The following is a 21874-nucleotide window of genomic DNA, read 5'->3' as shown; positions in this document are numbered from 1 at the left end:
GCAATTTTAACACTTGCACCACCTGCAGGTAATGATTGTTAAAGCTTGTTAAAGTATTTTTTTTCTACTTTTGACAGTAATAGCTTTCCTAGCCTCTCCAGACCTCTGAATCACCACCTACATCTCATATTTGTTCAGTGATTCAGATAAGTCTGGTGTTGAGCCCACTGACAGCTGTGTCCCCTGGTTGGAGAAACAATTGACCTATCAGAGCTTAGTACGCATGATTAAAAATGCAAACGTACTTTTGCACAAGTACTGTGCAAAAGTTTTAGGCACTTTAGATGTTTAGATTCTTATCCATAATGCAATACCTTCAGAAAGGTCTCTAATCAGTCCCAAATTTATTCTGCAGCATGACAATGACCCCAAACATACAGCTATACAGAGTCATAAAGAACTATCTTCAGCAACAAGAACAAGGAGTCCTGCAACAGATGGCAAGGCCACCACAGAGCCCTGATCTCAACATCAGTGAGTCAGTCTGGGATTACATAACGAGACAGAAGCAACTGAGTCCACAGAAGAACTGTGGCAAGGTCTCCAAGATACTGTGCATAAGTGTTCCTGGGAGAATTGTGAACCTCATGTAGACTAGCTGTAAGCTTTAGGGCACAGCTTATGGGGATCCTAACAAATAAACAAATTAAACAATGGGTGCTGTTTGAAAGGCAAAGCGTGGTCATACCAAATATTGATTTCATTTAGGCTTTTTAACATTTACTACACTTTCAGTTAATCAATGAATAAAAACTATGTATGGCATTTTTTTGAAAGCATCCTCACTTTGCTTTAAGTGCCTAAAAGTTTTGCACAGTGTTGTATATCGAAAGAAAAATGGTGACAAGTCCTGATGAGATGTACGCTGCAGTACAAGTTGTTATAACTGATCTTACCGCAACTTCTGTGTCAACTGACAATTATGTCACAATAAACCATGTTGGTATATTGTCTAATTAATTACATGGTTACCCTATTTGCTGCAAAGTATATAGACAATTTCCCAGAATGATTTTCCTTTTTTAAAAATCAATATTTCACAGTCTAACTAAACATTTTTTTAAAAAAACAACAATTTGAGGACCTTGCTGGGACAACCTGAGTTCATGGCCTTAGACAGCATACCGAGTTGACTGATCTTTCACATCTTGTTATGACTGCCAGGGATGTCACAGCCAAAAAGATCTCTTTTGTAAAAGAAACTGCTGTTGTTAATATTGGATCTCACTCCCTCTAGATTTTCCTTATCACACACAAAATGTGCAGCGGGGCTGACATGTCATGGTGCTGTTTGTCAGACAGCTCTCAGATAGAATGTTTTTTTTTTTTTTTCTTTTCCTGATCAAACTGAAATGAACTATATTTTCAGGCTATTTGTTGTCACAAATCCAGCCATTTTTCTCATGGATGTGATATGTGCCTTGTGCCAGCTGTCAAAGCTTTACTGGTAAGAGAATGTTTTCATGTTATAAATTAATGATAAAGTGCTCTGCAACAACTCAAAACCGATGCTATTTGGCAAATAAAATGGTTTCAATAGTTAAAGAACTGTAGCCATTGAGCAATACTCTTATATAAGGCTTGTGACAGACTGCACTGATGCACGCTCCATTAGATAATCTTTGACTCAATTTGTTTCTATATTTATGTTTCTAGTCATTTCAGTCAGCGGAGTGGAAGGAAGATGTTCCTTTGAATTTGATTTTCACAGCAGAAAAATGAGGGGATGCTAATCTAAAATCTTAAAGACCATATTAAAAGCAATGCCAAGACATTTACTCGGCAGTGTAATTCATCATATGCCATTAATGTTGGATTTTTTTTTAATATTTCCACATTAATGTGATCACTGCACCCAGGCAAGTGAGTCAGAGCAGTTGATCGTAGGTGTTCGTACACAAATGGAATATTTTAGGGTGTGTGTGTGTCTGTGTGTGTGTGTGTGTGGGCGCGTTAAAGTGAAGGATAAGAGGAGGATCATGAGGAATTCCGAAAAGCTGAGCACCATTTCCAGCATCAGTTATTCAAGTGTACAGCCTTTTTCTACAATTCTTCTCCTATTTCCCGCTAAACGTCCCAAATCACCACAGAGTGGACGTAGAAGAATGAGTCTGTGCTCAGTGGGAAATGTTGGGATGGGGTTTCCTCTGGTCCCATACATGGAACATTTTGAAGGTGGTATTATTTGGTATACAGTCAGAACTTTACATACACGGTAATTAATTGATTCAAACTAAATTAAGGTCATTATAAATCCATTTAAATGTATTTATAATGTGCAAAATATAATATATGAAGACCTGCTATCCCACTAAGATGCACAAGACTAATAGTCTATTGCCATGCTAGCAGCTCTGTGAGGCTGTACTTTGCACAGCAGTGCTTTAAGATAAACGCTAGCTTTGCAATATATTATGACTACATCCTGATGTTAGCAGGTTTTTTACCATTTTCGCAGTTTAGTTTAGTATGTTGGCATGCTAACATTTGCTAATTAGCACTGAACTGAAAACACTGATGGGAATGTCATTAGTCTTGCAGGTATTTGGTCATAAAATTAGGGATCACCAAAGTTATTACAATTAATCCTGAAGGGGAATATGAATGTAAGTACCAAATTTAATTGAAATCAATCCAATAGCTGTCGAGACATTTCACTGAAAGAAGAAGTGCACAACTAATATTTCTATACTTCAAAAACTTATCGAATTTTACGTATAAATGTTCATTTTTGGTTGTGGATATAATTTGTTTCTGTTGTGGAGACATAATATATGTAGGGCTGAGTCGTAAAACAATGCCAGAACCATTGGTCACAGAGACTCAACAACATCAATTCAAGTGTTCCATTTAATCACATTTAATCAATCACTTCTGTGATCACTGTTCATCTTGTTGTTCTGTCACCCACTTTGTTCTGCAGTTGGATTTTGGCCATCGATAGCCAACAATCGTATCATTTATTGTCTGATTTACAGCAAACACAGAGGTTGATGTTCTTTTCAGGGGGGTTTTACTCTTTTCTGGGAAGCTGGACGGCTCCTGGTTAAGGAATCAATTTGACTGGACAGCCTTACAAATTGCATAAAGAGACAAAGTTGTCCTTGGAGTGCGCCACAATTGATTGATGGCTCAACACACTTGCACCGTAAATCCTCCAGACAGAACGGAGACAAATCAGTCGCCTGCTTCTCCTCCCACCCTCCTGCACTATTTACCTACCTCCCCTATCTCCCCTCAGTCTGCCTCTTCTCACACAAAATGGCATATGATTCGAAACAAAGTCAAATTCCTCCCAACCTTTACAGTTTTGACACAAATTGTGCAAACATGTCAGCAACACACAAATATGCTTATCAGACATTTTATGTGTAAATTTGCAGTGAGAATTGAATGACAGCAAGTTTATGTTGTGAGGCTGTTAGAAATTTTTTTTTAAAAAGCCATTCCCTATGTGGACTAGATTAAGATGAATCCAACATTTTTTTTTTTTTTGTTAAATCAGCTCTGTCGCCATCCTGCGCGATATCATCATCCTGTGATGTGAAAAACAAGGCATCGGCAAGCACACAGTTTAAAGCCCAAAGTTAACAGCACTTGGGAGATAAAACAACTTCTCTCGGGGGCTGTGCTGTGCTAAGAAAATGGCAGTCTTCCCTGGGGAGGCCACACCACTGTTTGTTTCTGGAGAAAAACACTACAGGCATCTTTTTAAAGCACCCCCCACTAATCAGAAGTGATCCGTTCACATGTGCTATCCACTTTCCCTCGGGAAGGGCTGGAGAAAAAAAAAAAAAAAGTGCAGGCTAGTCAGAGAAACAAGAAAACAATGGTGGAAATAAACATCCAGAGAGGAAAAAGGGATGAAACATAAACTAGTATGAAGATTGGGTACTAAACATGTCTGTGTATTCCATTTATTTATGCATGTGTGTGCATAAGTGCAAGAAAACCAGAGTAAAAATGCTTCTGCAGAATTTCACGCAAGCTGAATGTAAAAATTTGGCCTGTGGTAGAAAACCAAACAACTCCAAAATAATCCAGCAGTACTGCTCAAGTAAAGAAAAAAAAAAAAAAAAGGATTTAACTGTTTCTATGCACACAAGAGGGCATAGCGGGCAAACACTCTCTCTGCCTAATGAACACAAGACAACTGGATGAAACTATAGCGCCTGGGGCTTGGTGGGTGGGTGGGTGAGTGAGTGTATACATTAGTTTTGGTGCTTATTCTTTTATTAGAATATGTTCATGTTGGTGCGTAGGTGCAAGCAGGTAAAACAAAATAAGCCATCTGTTCATGATTCCACTGAATGCCACCATTCCCCCAACCACCGCTACAAGACAGAGTAAAGGATTCGGTGAGGGTTAAAGTCTAAACTAGACACACGAGGGGGGAATATTAGATTCCTTCTGTTGTGTGCATGTTAGTGTCCTTCCGATTTTCATACCGTAACAGATAGGTATAAATAATTGAGCAGCCTGTTGCCCTGAATAGCCTGAGAGCAAAAGAGAAGAGGGAGGACAGAGGAAAATTAACAGCGATCAGCCCGCTTGCGGCATTTTAAAGTACCACGACATCGTCATAATTAGCTCCACTCTCTAGGAATCACCAGGAATTTCTTCTGCTGGGACAAAAGCCTTCTTACTCTCTCTCTCCCTCTCTCTTTCCCATAATTAAAAGACAGCCTTTACTGCTGCTTACATGAAGAAGCAGTGTGCACCATATTCTCTGTCACTTTAATGACAGCGATAAATGCTATGCTAGCTTTGGCTATTTATACATTTTATGGCACAAATTGTGGCATAAAAAGGGCACAAATCAGATGACAGGACGAAGGACAGCTGCGGCATCATCCCTCCATTAAACGCTGCAAATGGCCAACTGTGGCTCGAGCAGTTAATTAGCCAGAGAGGGCCTAATCAGAGTTTTGGAGCGGTGGTCCTCCCCAGGTAACACACTAATAGGAGAAGCTTTTGGAGCCACAGATGGAGTAAAGAGTGTGGAAACAGGGTAACTACTGGCTTTGGGCTTCTCTTAGGAGTTTCGAGCAATCGCTTTGACCCAAGACAAACTGGATATTTAGCTGAATTAGTCAACTTTTTAAATATTATACATTATTTTAAAATGATGATGATCTGTATGGAGGCAGTGTAAACTCACACAGTTCATAGTAATAATGATGGGTCATTATCCAGCGGTATAAGGAAGTGCTGTGTGATTTTGAGATAGAAAGTATGATGGGAATCAGCACACGACAAGCACATTGGAGCAGTTGCATCCGGGAGTCAACAGAAGACAGAAGCGAGCACTTGTTCTCTCTTAGTACATGACAACAGCTCACAATGAGGCAAACATTTGCTGAGACAAGACACACAAATGCCATAAACACCCTCAAGTTAACCAGAAAAGCTTTCTGTATGCGTATCAAACAAACAGGTCCCCTAAAATAAAATCCAACCAGCTCCTGTTGCATAATCTACCAAGCGATCAGCCAGCCAGCACATTCCACAGAGGAGAAAGTGTTAGAGAAGGAGGAAAAGACAAAGAGGAAGAGAGGAAAAAAAGGCAAAAATAAATGAAAGTCAGGTTGTCCTGACTGATGATGTGATGCTGTAAACAGGGGAGCTTTTTTCTAACAATTAAAGAGCGGGGGCTTATTGATTTCCAATGGTGCTCTCAAGTGACTTGCTGGCTGTCACAATGAGGCCCGGGGTAAGGTGACCATGTCTCTGCTCAACGTGATAAACCTTGCATGTCATCAGGTAGGGAGGACGCTGTGTCCCCCTTCCTCACACCACCCCGCCCTCTCTACCTAACAGACTGCCGTTACAGCATTTATCCACGGTGGGCTGTGGAATTATGGGTCGCTTCATTTAGTAATGAAGTCACACAGGAGTTGGCAGGTGCAACCAGACCGTACCACAGGAGCGGCTGTCAAAGTTAAGAGCTTTTAAGTACAAATATTTAAAGTTAAGGTACACAAATTCCGTACGTGCAATATGAATTTTTCTCTGGACGACACCTTGGTCAGCAAGGCAAGCATGAAGCTCAATGTGCGGCTTTAAAGGCAGCATGGGAAATGGTGGCAACCCAGATGAGGGGTCAACTCCAGTTTTACTCTGGCAATAAACAACCATAAATCACAAGACGGGCTGTCACTCGAGTAGATCCATCATGGACCAATCCGCGACACCTAACACACGCACGCACGCACACAATTGCTTGTACTGCAGTGAGAAAAACAGAAAAGACCTATGCAGATTGATTGGCTCTTTTAAATGAGTGGCAGAGGGGTTATGTTGATCGATTCCATGGATAATTGACTTATTCTAGTGTTGTTAGAAGTGGAGTAACGACTACATGTCAGTGCTGTGATGTGACACATCCCGCGGGCATCTTTTTCTAGACATGGCTTGGAAAGTGAGACAGGAAGTTGAGAACATTGTGATGGAATTGTCCTCTCCTGAGGGATATTGTGTTAAAAAAGGTTTGGTAGGCAAATTGTGGCCAGAGATCACAACAATAAGCTTGTAAGAGACACCTGTAGCAACTAGAAACCATGGGAAACTTCGAAATTTGCAAAGCTTATTCGTGCTGAGTCTCAATATTAAGTCCTGGCTGAAATGCTTGCTGCATATAAATATTCTTAATCGTCACTTGGAGGAAAAGTTGATTGGAATTTTTATGGCTAAGACATCAGCCAAATGGAGAGGCTTCTCATTTTATTTTCCTACACCTCTGTCGGCAAGTTGCCATTCTCTCAAGTCCAGACCAATCAATGAATGAAGTTGTTACTTGAGCATTAAATGCAAATCCATGGAGGAGTTGTAGTTCATATTTGGAAACCTTCCCACTTTGTGACACAGCAATTCACAGCTGTTTAGAATTGTAGGTTGGCACCAGGAAGAAAAAAAAAAAAACGTGAAAACAAAAATTACAGAAAAGGAAATGCCCAGAAATACTACTACAAATTTGCCTCTTACAGATTTATGAGAAGATATGAGACAGAAAAAGGTCCAGAAAATGCCAAATCACTTGTGAGTGAAGTACCCCTCCCCTATGGTAACATTCAGCCAGCTTTATTATGCCAAGAGGTGGCCACTGAGTAGGGGAAAGGACACTGATGATGCATAGAATGCAAAGCGAGTTTTAATTATTCTTGGGAAAAGAGCACAAGCCCTTGGCTTGTTTACCACTTTACCGGAAACAGCTTATGATTGCTTTGTAATTATCTCCTAGATAATGTAAAATTTACCCCCCACCCCCTTTCCGTCCACTCCTTTCCGTAGAACACCACGCAAAAGTGATCAAGCATTTATCATTTAGCCCAAATGTTTTAACTTTTATTTGGGGGAGGTGGATGGAGTGCTAATAGATTATGGGTAATGAAGCAGCACCAGCAGTAACACAAATAGGCCTCGTTGTGAAAGACACAGGCTAAGGCACGCCTGTGCTGGGATAATCAGTCTCTCTTTTGTCTCATGATAAGCTGAGAGCCTAACCTTCACCCAAAGAGCACATCATTTCCCCTCTGTGAGACTTAATGAGACATTAGCCATACTAACAAATGGTGGACGAGAAAGTGAAAGTGACTTTCCAGGTAAAGGCCGTTTGCCTGACCATAATCAGTCCCCAAGTGCAGCTAAAAGATGGAAACAACTCTGAGTCTCCGTCTCAACAGCTTGCTGTGGCTTTTATGACGGGCCTCCCAGGGCCCATCGAATGGCATGTAATGTCTTAATATCCCTCAAATAGAACAGGTAATCTGCTTTTGTTGTCGGCTACTCTGCTGTGATACAGAGAGAGCAGTTTGTCCATTTTAGCTTGTGATTCTGTTTAGGTGTAGCACAACACTTTAACAAAAAAAAACTATTGCCTGTCAACCTGGGTATGTATGTAAAGCTTATGGTTTACCTATTGTATCGAGAAAATTTGTTTTTTAGGCTAACCTTCCCAAAGCAATACTGTTCACCACTATCCTTTACTGGGAAGTAAGGAAACTGCAATCGTTTCAATCATATTTTAGATCATATCAACATTCATCTGGCATTACTGAAACATTGAATCATGCATTAAGTAGTTTTCCTTTTGAGAAATAGAGTGGTTTGGAGATATGGGACTAAAGACACAGTGGTAGATGGATAAAGAAAGGAAGTGACGAGCGAGTGCGTGAAGGGGCCCTGTTCCCCCCGCCGGGCCTCCCAGCTCAATTAGCTCAGCTCATCCCAGCTTTCTGCTGATGGGGAAAATCAGCAACACCACACTGACCATACAGTCCAGGGAGTCTAGCCTGTTAGTGAGTGAATGAGTGAGTCAGTCTGCACATTATGTGTCTGTTCATGTCTCACATGCAGATTTTTTTGCATTTGTGTACCTTGAGTGTGTGTGTGTGTGTGCGGATATGTGTGGGCTGTCTCATCTCGGTTAGACTGGAGCCCCACAGTGCTCTCTGTATCAAAACACCTGAACCAATTAGGCTACACTCGTGAAAAAAAAAAAAAAAAAAAAATATGCCTAAAGCCATTTACAGTAATGTCACACACAGTCATGCAAAACTTAATAAGGAAAGTTTGTCTGGATTCACTTATTGAGATTAGAGAAATGAACTGGAGGGAGACCAAAACCAAAAAGTCTGAGTTATGGATTACAAGAAAGGTTATATTCCAACACTTTTCTGCCAACAACTCTAGGCCAAGAAACTTCTTTATGTCTAAATAAAACCCACCTTGACTTGAACTCTGTCAGCACTGAAAATTCAGGAAACAGTCACTAACAAAAAAAAAAAAGCACGTATAAAAACTTTTTCTTTACTTCTTTGGCAATTGAACTCTGAATCGTCCTGAGAACATTTTAGCACGGCGCTGTCCAAACACTGAAGGTACTGTAGGTGGGGTCTGCATGTGAGATGTAGTGCATAAATCATTGAGATGGCTCCCAGACGTGCTTTCAGGATGTCCTGAGGAAAAAAAAAAAAAAGGCCAAGATCTGAAGGAGAAATGCCATTGCTATATGACAGTATTTGGAGGCAGGGGGCTGGGACCTTTTCAGAGATGTGATGCACACGCGTGTCTCAAAGGCAAAGTGAGATGGAAATGAGCACTCAGTGTTGCTAAAAAAAAAAAAAAAAAAAAAAACGTGACTGAAATTGCTTGGCCAGCACAACTCAAGGCCAAATCTATTTAATCATGGAATAAGGACAGTTCACAAAAAGGCAGCGTAATATTCCTGCATAAAAACTGCTGCCCGCTCCGCCTCACCTGTGCACGCCTCACAATTTACCTGACAACACAAACTCACCTCATCCGATGCTGTAACTCTTCCCAGAAATGATTAAACCTCTCGCACACACACACACACACGCTCAAGCCTGCCTTAAAATCTATCCGAGAATGCTGCAGTGCGCCAAGTAACTAGCTAAACAAACAAAGTAAATACGCTGATAATAGCGATGATAACATCCAAGGCGAAATGAAAGGATGAAGGTCAGTAATTGGGAGAAGGTGGGGAGATAGAAGCATGGTGTGGTTTGTTTTTCTCCTGGCAGGGGTCCATCTGGGCGCGTGCGGCGGGCTCCGGGGCGGTGTAGGAGCACGTCTGTGCAGAGGTTAAGAAAAGCAATTAATCGGCAGTGGAGATAATCAAAGGAACCTCCCCCTCCAGACACCTTGGTGGGGGAGGAGGAGAGTTAGAGGGGAGGTGAGAGAAATGGAGAGACAGACAGAGAGGGAGATGGGAAAATACTTGTTTACAGGCACTTCTGGCGTGATCAAAAAGCACAGGGGTTCAGCGTTGCCACCGGGGCCCTCCGTTTCAGGTGGAATTGATAACACTTCAGATGTACAATTCAATGTTTGTGAGAGTACTTTTACCTCCCGGTGAGAAGGCAAGGATTTTTCACAGTCTAAGCTGCATTTCCTTTCATCTCAGATTTTGCAAGGTATCAACAGATTGTCAGTGGTGAGGAAGACATTTTCCCACACATAATCAAAGAATGTAGTCTGAAGTGTCTGCACTCTCCCTGCTATGATGCTGATTCAGACAGCGAGAAGGCTAGAAAACAAGATTCATATCTCTTGAAACTAATATTGTGATTACATGAATTTATCTGTGAAACAAGCACCTCACGGAGACATGATGAAGACTGAAAATGAAAGCTATTCCATCAAAGGGCGCCACTATTCTTCTTTTTCTCTCCCTCTCTCTCAACTAACCAGTATGTGCTCGTCAATGTTGTAGAAAGAAAAAAAAAAAAAATCTCCTGTTGGAAAATTTGTACATTAGATTTTCCACATGAATCATTTTATTGGTCCGTGGGGAATCAAAGCTTGTTGCTCCCTCTGGTGGCTCACATCTCCCTTTGGAGTTAGAATAACAGTCCGCTTCTTATGGTTATGATGTGGTCACCAAAACGTGCTTCAGTCTCTGCTAAGAAAACCTGCCCATCTCCTCAACTTTGTGCAACAACTGCACAGTTAAATCTTTAAAAATGACCGTGGAGACGGAGTTACAGCTACATCTGAGGACGGCATCACACTTGGGCATTGGCATGTCAGTATAAATAAGTACATAGTGCCGTGTTGCAATGATGTTGCTGTTTTAATTATTTAAAAAAAACTGTTGTCCATCGCCCTCCAAGCAACAATAAACCATTGAAGACACTGCATTTGAAAACTGAAGCTTCATATTCTATATACACATTACAGTTAGGTCTGTGTACAGATTATAAAAGTCATCATCCTCTGTTTTAGTATCCATGTAACCCTCCGAAAAATATCCCACACTGAAACAAGTGGCGGTAAAATATAGCCATAGGATCCGTTTAGAGTGTGTAAACATCTTGCAACACTGGCAGACTGTTAGCAGGTCAGCGGTGAGTAAGTGGCAGCACTTTCACAAAGTCTTGATTAGATAATTACCCATCCATATCTTGGCAATATGTTGCATGGGAACAACATGGTTCTCATTAAACCACCGACAGGCCCTGCTCCTGTGGGTTGCTATCAAAAGCAAGGTGTTCAGCAGGCACACACACACACACACTTGTTGATTAAAAAAAAAAAGATGTGCCAACATGGAAATTAGATATACTCCTTGGGGGTAGTTGTAAGAGGTGGGAGTAGTTCTCGGTACACAGTGCAGGATCATGGACTGAAACCATGTCAAACAGTAAGTGAGTTTCAAGAACATGGATTAGGTATTAAGACTGCTTAATTTCTTCCTGCATTTGTGCCTTTTAATCCTGTTTAGAATGACCACTTCACCTCATATGACATTTCTTATCACTGCTACCAGGCATCTTCAGGAGCTGATACACATGGGCTAAATCAATCCAAAATCAATCACTGCTGCACTATTTGCCACCTATGGAATAAGCTACTTCAAATGTTGTTGATAGTTGTCTAATACAGTTTATTTTTTGACATTACTCAGGTCACGTTAGCTTGCGCTTGTAGGATAATTCGAGTAAATAGGGTCTCATAACTGTCACTAGTCAGTGAGTACATGGTGATTGGGGATTGTTCTTCTTGAAAAATGACGTAAAACTATTAGGCATCAAAGTAGTTCCTGACTAATTGATTAATTGACCATTTGTTTCAGCTGTAGGTGAGAACTAGGTGTCACTCGCACATCCAGAAGCATAACAGTATGGTGGGAGAGAACAGAGAGGCCCAATCGACCAATGACTAACATTTAAAATATGAACTTCTGCTGTCATTCAACACGGAGCACGTCATTCTAAAGTCCCATATTTAAATGTTTTTATCCCTTCCCTCCACTAAACGTTCACATTCAAGCTACTCGCTCATTACTTAGTGAAAAAAAAAAAGCGAGGAAGTGAAGTGCCTCGTATGGATCAAATACTGTACATAAGAGCACACACAAAGGAGCTTTCATTTAACCAAGCCACTGAGTGAGTAATAACGCAACTTGAGCCTTGCTGTGATGAAACATGCTGCAGGCAAAAGCAGACACATAAAAAAAAACTAAAAAAAAAACGCATTAGTCCTCACTGCTTCTGAGAGCACGCTGCGTTACCTACAGCTTTTTTTAAAAATAAAAAAAAAAAAACGTCTTGAATGATAGGCTTCACCCTTTTGAGCCGGACTGCCAAGTGCTGGCACGCTTTTTGTCGAGACAAACTGAATACATTGCTTTTGAAGAGTGGCGAGGGCCGTGCAGGGATTGGAGCCCGGAATTCTAAAAAGACATGCACAAAATGTGTGATGAAACTTTCAGCACCATGGACAGCAGCCCTGGAGTAGCCTGACGAGGAGGGGAGAGGAGAGGAGAGGAGAGGAGAGAGGGGGGTTGAGAAGCAGAGAGCAGAGGAAAATGACAACAGAGATTGGGTAAAATAAGAGGCATTAAGTTCATTTGTTAATTAAGCAAAAGACGTCATCCTCTTCACACCGTGTATTTCGGCTATCCCGGTGTCTGCTCTTCTCAAAAGTGGAAGCACTCACCCCAAAACTGCTTGCACGCACACACGCTCCTGCGGCAAGTACCCAGCTTTTCCAGTTTTTCCTCCGTCTCTGTGTCTTAGGCTGAATAATGCAGGGCCTTTACCCAGCGCTCAAGCATGAGTAGATAATCTGGCCACAAGGACAGGCTGTGTCAACATTTCCCTTTACTCGCTTATTTATTTATTTACCCACCAGCCGTCGGACTTGGGGAGGGCACGGGAGGCAATGTGCATGGCTAACAACACGCTGGCTGAGAGGATGACCTGCTTTCAGAAGGTTTTTTTTGTTTTGTTTTTTTAATATGGAGGGAGTTTTAAGGGGAAGAGTGAAGACTGTAAAACACTGAATTTGGGAGAGTACATGCAAGCTTTTTTTTTTTAAGGAGACTGGAATTCTTTTGAACCATCCATATGATACTGAAATATGCACCCAATGATCCAAAATGCTCATCACAGTTTCCCAGGACCCAAGGTAACATTTCAAATTGCTTGTTTTGTCTGCAAACTCAAATACATTCATTTTAAGGTGATATATTACTGAGAAATCCTCACATATGAGAAGCTGGAACAAGAAAACATGAATTAACTGAATATCAAAATCATTGGTGATGTAGTCTGCTGTCAGTCAGTCAACTAAATGTTTCAGCACTACAGAAATGTATAAAACAGAGCTTTAATCTTGAACCACAATATAACAACTTGTGTCCCAACACTCATGTTCTAATTTTCCTGGTTTACATTGTTCTAATTGAATCGAAAGCATGTTTTTCATTTGCCACAACTCAGAACAATGAAGTAAAGCCGTGGACTTCCCTGTGATTGAGTAGAACACAAAGAACGGACGTGAACAAATCTACACTGCTAAGTCAATTCTGGATTTAAGTGTCGCAAGTTTGTAAAATGTGTGGCTCACAATCGACGTGCCAAAAATCCATTTAGCTGCAGAATCGGCTGAGGCTTAACTGTTACACATTTTTAAATGCCATTCACAATGACTTTGCAATTTCTGAATCATGTTTGGGCTGGCTTTTGTTTCCTGTGCCTAAATAACTGTTACAACATGACTCTTAGCACAGCCAGTGGCAAGCTCGGGCTTTAAGAGCCTAATCCTCTTTAATTTGTGATTACTTGTAATTCAAAATGGTAGCCCACTAAACCACGGGAGATTTATTGTTTAAATGTCCTCCTCCACTGTATTGCAAAGTGGAAACTGATAACGGAAATAAATATCCTGTATATATATATCCTGAGCTCTCATGGTGGCATTCAAGTTAAGTGCCATAAAAATCACTGTACAAATATTTTGGCATCAATCATTGAGCATAAATTGCTAAATAGCTCAGAGCCCTCTTAGCATTCATAGAGAAGGATTTCATTGGCATTCTTGTGGCAGATGACTTGAGCTCACACAAATTAGAATGTGAGAATTAAGAGGGATTTCATACAGTACCATAAAGTGTATTTTAAAGGCAGAACTGATTAAGCTTGAGGAGTAGAGGGGGGGGGGTGGTGGTGGGGTGGTGTGGGGGGGATCTCCAAACAGACAGTGCCGCTCTGATGTGTGAGAGAACAGGCCCAGGATCAAAGTGCTCAGCATCCCGCCTCTCCTCAAGTAAACTCAAAGTTTGAATCAGCTGATTTGAAAACCCCACCTGGCCACCCAGGGGTGACAGGACACAGCGGTATAAAAAAAAAAAGAGTGTGTCTTATGATCATCAGTCCACATAATACTGGAATCTCAGTTCACTTCAAAAGGAATGCAAAGTTTGTGTTTGCCTCTTAATTTATTGATAGAAATCCTGGCATAAGATTTATTTTGTCTACTAGGTTAATTCATTATTGATCTCAAGGGCGGGATGTTTGAGCCTTTACAGAGAGCTGTATGGAGGTTCAGGAAGGCAACCTCTAAGAAACAAAAAAAAAGTAGTTTGGAGACATTGAGGAGGGGGGAGTGTGTGGGGAGGTGAGGGGGGGGGGGGTCTTAGTCGGCTACTTTTCCGTTTAATTAGAACTGTAATGTCATGCTGTAAAAGTTGTTGGACAGACCTGACTGTAAAACACAAGCAAGGAGGGGAGAGCTGAGCAGGAAGTTCATTAGACTAATTAAAAGAAAATCAAGTTTGTGAAGTTGCCGCTCTCACCTCATGTGCTGACTCACTGAGAACACCCTTTACAACTTATTACCTCTTTTCTTTTTATCAGAGCTTCTTTTTTTTTTTTAATAACAGATAACAGACAGGTTTATTTTTTGCTGAAAGTGATATTAGTGTTATTGGAGAGAGTGGTGTCCTACCTGCTCGTAGCAATTCTCCCAGGTGAGGTTGAGGAGGCAGGAGGAGAACAGCTCATCTTCGGTCCGGGCATAACCGTCCATGGTGTGTGTGCCAGCCGCGTAGCTTCGGGTGGAGGAGTCTGCGCAGTTGTTCTGTTGCAAACGGAGATTTTTTTTGTATATGTGTGTGTCTTTTATTTAAGTCTTCCCTCGACGAGTCTTCTTCTTCTTTCCACGTCTGTCTCTCTCTCTCTCTGCCCCGCTTGCTTCTTCGTCCGGCGCCGTGGTAGCTATCAAACGAACAGCGGCTCGTGTGCTGGCTGCTGCTTCACCCCCCCCCCCCCTCCCCTCCCACCCCCCTTTTGTCACGTGGGCGCCTTCCCCCAAAATACAGAGTGGGATGCTTGCGAGTGAGATGGTTCCCAAAGTGGGGTCCGCGGACCCGCCTGAAGGTATCAACTCAGGGTGAAGAGTGCCCCTAAAAGAATGTGGCATACTTTAGTTTAAAGTCTCCCTCCACTCAAAAATCAGCCAATCAATCAATCAACCAATCAATCAATCAACCTTTATTTATACTCAAGAGATCATTGAGGGGTGACCCTCATTTACAATGCCATAGTGTTAATTACAAAATAAAAGAAAAGGAAAACAACAACAAAGAGATGTAGAAAGAGAGAAAAGGCAACACCATAATTAGCTAATAAAAAGTCATTAAAACGTTCAGATTAGGCGAGGTAATTTGATAGATTAAAGATAATTAACTTGTAAAATAAAATACAGTTATGTAAAACAATTGCAAGTAGAGGTTGGGAGGTTTAATATAAAGTTTCTTAACTGTCCAAAAGATATAAATATTGATTTTGAGTTGGTGATGTATTTTGTTCCAGGAATCAGGTGCACTAAAATTAAAAGCAGACCTAACTCATGAAGCAGGAGTCAGTCAGTAGAGCAGGTCTGATAGAGACCGTCTGAGTAACAAAGCAATCTGAAAGGTAATATGGTCATTTTCCAATAAGGGCTTTGTAGATAAAAAGAAGGATACCAGGAAGTATTCCATCTCTCTAGGAGAGAAAATACAAAGAATACAAAGTAGAAAAAAAATAAATAAATCTCAAGACAGGGTGACAGACAGAGTCCAGAAGTTTAAGAGTGGAAGAGAGCGTGTGTCTGTAGACTGACATGAAAACTGCTTCAACAACCCCTTTCTCTACAAAAATAAAGTGTTTTTTCTTCTTGTTCCCACAGTTGGATGTTTGAGTTTCCTTGTACAGAATGATGTACAGTATGTGCAGAGTTTGACACTAGAAGATTGTTTTCACATTCATCTGCTGAAGGGGGGAGCGTTTCTCTGCGCTCATTGAAAATCCAGTTTGAAAGGGTGTGCCCAGGAGTGGGATTTGTGACATCACAAGCCAGTCCTTGTCCAATATTGAACTTACACGCAGGTGAATTGGTAACTTGAAGCCTCCAGTGCACACACACACATACTGAGAACAGACTTTACAATGAAGTAGGAGACATCTTATGTCCAGCAGTTAAACTTTAGATATGAAATATATTTGCATATTCATAGATACTGGAATTTTTAATAAGGGAGAAGGATGAGATGTCATTTTATGGATTTTATCAAGATAATTGAACTTTTTTTTTGTGGAAAAACCATATCAGACACAAATTCGCCTATTATTCAAAGCAGAGTGTTTTATGTACATCTTAAAACATGTCTGGAGGGGATCTTTAACTTTTTTCACTCCGTATCTCAATGAGTGGATGTGAAAAAAGGACTGTTGCTGTCATTATTGCTTACAACACTGTTCCTCCTGTAGGCTAATTCAATTCATCTGCTGCCTCCGCTACACCCACAGTTCAATAGCTACACTAGCTGTCCACTTGCTACTCCATATGCTATTACCTGCTGTACACAATGAGCATAATAGTTTACTCCTACGTTGAGATTTCGACACTTAGGTTTCATCTTCATTTTGGCATTCACTGACACCTTCAGTGTTAGGCTATGTGCAATTTATGCAGCTTTGGTACTTCTGTTTTTTTACATCAGAATAACATCTATAATAACTTGTGACTTCACTTAGATTTTAGCCATTTGACATGGAATGACTTGATATCCTCCCCAAGCCCAAAGACAGAAAATGATGTTATAAAATAAGTGTGCAGCAAATAAACTCTCCCTGACAACAGGTATACTTTGAATCAGTTTGACAGCAGCCAATCACTTTGCACAAGTTGGTGGTGAAAGATGCTTTAGGCCAGAGGATTGACAACAGCTAATATCTTGTTTGGTGAAAACCAAAAAATGGATGGCAACATTCAGCTCAGATAGCACAAATGATTTTGTGTCACAGGACACAAAATGTTTTTAAACGTTAAAGTTTATTTTAAAGTGATAAATACATTTTTGTAAGACGCATTCATTATTTCTATAAAATCACTATACTGTTATTAAAAATTTAAAGGCACATGATGACTTGTTTAGGACTCAAAACACAAAGTTTTGAATTTTGTTTGGTCTTTTATCATATAGAGAAATATATATATGCAGTATATATAATTCTCTATACCTGTTATTGAATTTAATTCCCTACACACCAATAGTGCACTCACACAGGTGTTTGATTAGACCTCTTCTTATAGCACTGTGCGGAGATGCATATTGTGCTTGATCGACATGTCTCTCACTCTCCTGATAATTTTAATGCACCTGATACCTTTTACACCTTTATCATCTTTATTATTAGTACACAGAGAATGATGACTTCATCTAATTCCCAGCATAGCTCTGCTCAGCTTCAACCTGAGCAGAGGTCTAATTGGCCTCGCTGTGGGTATGCAAGACCTTCAATAAAGATGAAAGTTAAAATGTTACATCTAACTTTACTTCTTTCATTAAGTAAAAAGCTCAGTTTTTATCACTTTTAGCATCTAGACTGAGCTATACCTCATTCTCTTCTCACTATACTTTCTTACAATTTTATCTGTAAAGTGCGATGGTCAGTAATATCATACATTATAATAATTTCATTTACTAGCTGAATAGCTTATTAGGCTATAACTGAAGGTTTGCTGACTACATTTGGCACAATTAACAAACTGCAAATTGAACACATAGTCCCTCACATTGTTGCCTCCATGAGACTGGTGCTTTAATGCAGCTTCAAAATTGCTCCCCAACACGAGCCCTGCTGGTTTTATTGTAGCCATGTTGCCTTCGAGAGGCTGATTTACACCCGAGACATCGGGTGCAGGCAGTAAACTTACTGGTAGGATAGAAAAGCAATTATCTGGAGCCATGACCAGTACAATCTGAGGAATCCCAAATCAAATTGTACACCTAAAGATTTATAAACTAATTTGATCAAAAGTTGGCAAAGAATTACCCACATTACTGGCACACCGTTCCAATTAGCTTGAACTTCTATAGGATTAAATAGGAGCTGTGCAATACATCTACAGCACAGTATGCACCTGTACATAAACCTACTAAAGCACTACATAGTAGAGCCTTCATTTGTAACAATGTGGCTCATGCATGAGATTTGTATAAGATAAAAGCATCAGCTGCATGTAAATGTTGAAATCAATACGAGTTATTGCAGATGATTAAAAGATATTTGATGCTGATGTAAATATAACTTTTTTTTGCAACATTTTGACATCAACTTTGCCTTTAAATTGTTGCCTTGTTTTGTAGTGTTTGATTGCATTTTAATTGTTCTATTAGTCACATAAAACTAGGAGATGTGAGTGATGATCAAGCCCATTATGATGGAATGTAAATCATGCTTAAAATGAAAAGCCTGTCTGATTAAAGTTGAATTATATTAGTACAGCTTTACATAAAAAAACATTAGTTTGAGAAGATGTGTCAAACATTTGAATAATTGCTAAGCATTGAAGAAAACCTTCTTCCTTCAGAACAAAACTAGTGCAATATGTACTAGAGAATGTGTGTTATCCACGTGCAGCCATGCTGAGCACAGAAAATCTTTTCACTTCTCTGCAAACTGTTACGAGGGGAGCTGCTAGCAGAGCTCATTTGGAGAGCTGTCTTTTAAGCGCACTGTTTATCGTTGACGTGAGACCCGTGCGGTTAGATGGGCCTTTTGTTCATCAGTTTTCTTTGCTGTCCTCCTTGTTTGATCAGACACGTTTGCCACGCATGATCTGCACCCGTTTGAAGTGTGGTCAATTGGCACAGCGCTGTGCGTTTTCTTCTCCTGCAGGAAGTGTCAAGAATACACTGCAGTAGTGAGAGTATAGAAAGACAGAAAATGACAGTGAATGTTCCCTGTAGTGATTGTCTATAACCCAGCTCTCAACCAGCTCATTCTCATGAGCCTTGTTAATAGTGTCAATACTGGAAATTATGTAATGAAAATACATGAAATCGCCTTTGACTAGCCAAAAGGATTGTGATTGGGTTGCATATTTTAATTGAGATGTATTATAGGTTTGAAAAAATGTATGGTAAACCAACTCAGTGCCTTGAAAGAAAGCAAGGCCTGATGTAGAGGTAGGAGGAAAAGAATGATGCAAGCAAAATGAAGAGCGGTTTGTTCTTTAGCCTTATCTGTCACCATCAACCATAATCTGTCCTGTGCTGTAGATTAATTTAAAGATTATGGAGTGTCATACATTTGCACAGCGCAGGGGAGTGCCAAGGCACAAGAGAAATCACAAATCGTATAGCCAGCTTCTTCTTTCTGAATATATGGCACAGTTCAGCTCGTCCGTAGCTACACTTGCGCCTGTATCTTCTTGTGGTCTTTCTCTGATCTGTTTCTTTTTCTGCCCAGTGACCATGAAAGCTTTTCACTGAATCAAATCAACAGCCTGAGATAATTCAGTGTGACAATGTAGCAATTGTGTTAGTGCGATTTTATGTTGGGATACTTCTATCATTCACACGTATCTCATGAAGGCTGCGGGGAGTGAAATTGGGTGAAAGTTCATGGCAAATCTGGTGTCGTTGTGGGAGAAATAAATGAAGTCAAATCAAATATTGTTTCCCTCTGCCTACAGGTAGTGGCCGCACATTGCTGCACAGGTGCCTTCACTAGTCGCGTGATTCATTTCAAACTGGCAGCCCATTTTAAACATGCAGTCTACATGCCACATCTCCCCTACATAACCAATCTATCAAGCCTAACCCGGCGGTACGTGCATATACTCCCATATCACAGAGTAGGCTGGAAAGCAACTGTCATAGATGGCATGATTGAATTGTTCCCTTGCACTGTCACCAGAGGGGCTATTACTTCAAATTAGCATACAAATTCAAACCAGGACAGATGGATTTGTCACATTCCAGTCACCATCTTCCTGGAAGATTGGCTGTGCTTGTGCTGCGCGATGGAGATAAGACACCTGTCTCGGCTCCGATTGGTGGCGGCCCTGGTGGGGGGAAAAGGACCGATGTGGGATGGGAGGAGGACCGGGTGGGTGGATGGATTTCCTGAAACGCTGAGGTGTTCTGCAATAAACTTCCCCTACCCACAGTCTCAAATGATGATGAGGCACCATCCAGGACTCTGTGGGTGGTAGGAGATTGAGCTGTAGCGAGCTGGTGATTCACACTGTTTGGAAACACGCTGAGCAATACCTGTCTGGTATTTGTTTGTGTTTGCTACTTTTGGTGAGTTACTGTCGAAGGGCCACATAAAACGGACCATAGGATCAGCACATGATGTTGGGTGTGTCAGGAACAGCTGTGAGAGGAAATATACAGTATCTACTTGCGCGACTCAGCTCTGCATATCTTGGTCCTTAAATAACTTTTCAGCTTTGAAAGAGCTACACAATAGGTGAGCAAAAAAATCTCATTCCAACTTTGTCAGAAATTCAACTTGAATAATATCCAAGAATTTCTATGTATGAACATCTGGCCACCAACTACAGAGACATGATTAAGCACAGGGAGTAAGACCGCATGCTCTCGTTGTGTAGCCTCCTATCAGACACTAACAAAATACAACTTGGAGACATAATGATTTTCATTTGTAATTATGGCAGCATGAATCAATGAGAAGTATTGAGCATGAAAAACTGTTCTTACCTCAGGATCAATTCCATATAATTTCCAGATCAGCTCAAACTAATGGGTTTTCTATTGGTTTCACTTTGGAGAGAGACTAATCTCTCTGGCACTATTTTGCGGTTCTGTGTATGTTCTCCAGCAAAAGGCCATCCACTTAAAAACTTGTCTCCCAACAGTCCAAAAATATTAAATCATACATGCTAATTTCCTGACTTAGCATATTACACAATCTGCTGGCTTAATTTAAAACTCCCATAGCAGGTCTAGTATCTCTGCCTGTCTACTTCCAGACACTACAGAGATTGTGGAAAAACGCTTACGGTCTCATTTTTGCCTCCGTCCTTTGGTCAGTGTTATGTATGTACTTTGCCAATTGATGTTAGGTTGAGATGAAGAGCTGAGAAAGGTTACACTGATTTCATGCTGTGCACCTGCACAAAAAGAAATTTGGATTAGAGGCAGTTAAATAAATTGCCTTTTTTAAGGTGATGTAATGATGCTGATAACAAAATGAGGTCTTTGTTTTGCATTTGTCATTGCGCCTACTGCCTTAAGGTATAGCTCAAATTTAGCAGATAAGAGTAATATTAACTATTACTCTTACTATTTCTTTTACATACTTTCAACACTTCCACACAGAATAGTCTGTTTCAGGGAAGTATAATGATTGGAAAATCCCATTGGAAAAGCACAAAATTCTAAAACATGCCAATTTTACTGTTAGCCACGCTAGCGGCTCTGTTGGTGGCAACGTCAGTCAATTGGTCCAGACTGAAATATCTCAACAGCTATTGGATGCATTGCCATTGGTGCAGATATCCATGGTGCCCAGGGGATGAATCTTAATGACTTTGGTGAACCCCTGTCTTTTCCTCTGGCACCACCATGAATCAGAATTTCGTGGTTTTGAGTTTAATATCTCAACCAGTATTGGATGGACTGCCAGTTCCGTACAGACATACATGATCCCCATAGACTGAATTACTATAGCGTTGGGGATCCTCTGACTTTCATCAGGTCAAAATATTTGTCCAATAATTTCCATTAGCCTCATCTGTATTTTGATTTAGTACTAATTAGCAA

At 40.6% G+C, this 21874-nt stretch overlaps 1 long non-coding RNA gene across 2 annotated transcripts in view; it reads right to left on the bottom strand.

The window, feature by feature from the left end:
• The window catches only part of LOC137174930 (uncharacterized), a 103681-nt gene extending 88835 nt beyond the window's left edge, over window positions 1-14846 (bottom strand). For both annotated transcript variants that reach the window (XR_010925506.1, XR_010925505.1), the window contains exon 1: window positions 14758-14846. This is a non-coding gene — a long non-coding RNA (uncharacterized lncRNA). The remainder of the gene's footprint in view (window positions 1-14757) is intronic.
• Window positions 14847-21874: the final 7028 nt, after the last annotated feature.

The sequence above is a fragment of the Thunnus thynnus genome, chromosome 22, assembly GCF_963924715.1.
Source record: "Thunnus thynnus chromosome 22, fThuThy2.1, whole genome shotgun sequence".
Taxonomy (NCBI): Eukaryota; Metazoa; Chordata; class Actinopteri; order Scombriformes; family Scombridae; genus Thunnus; species Thunnus thynnus.
Note: the sequence above shows the minus strand (reverse complement) of the source record. Positions and strands in the feature narration are given on the sequence as shown.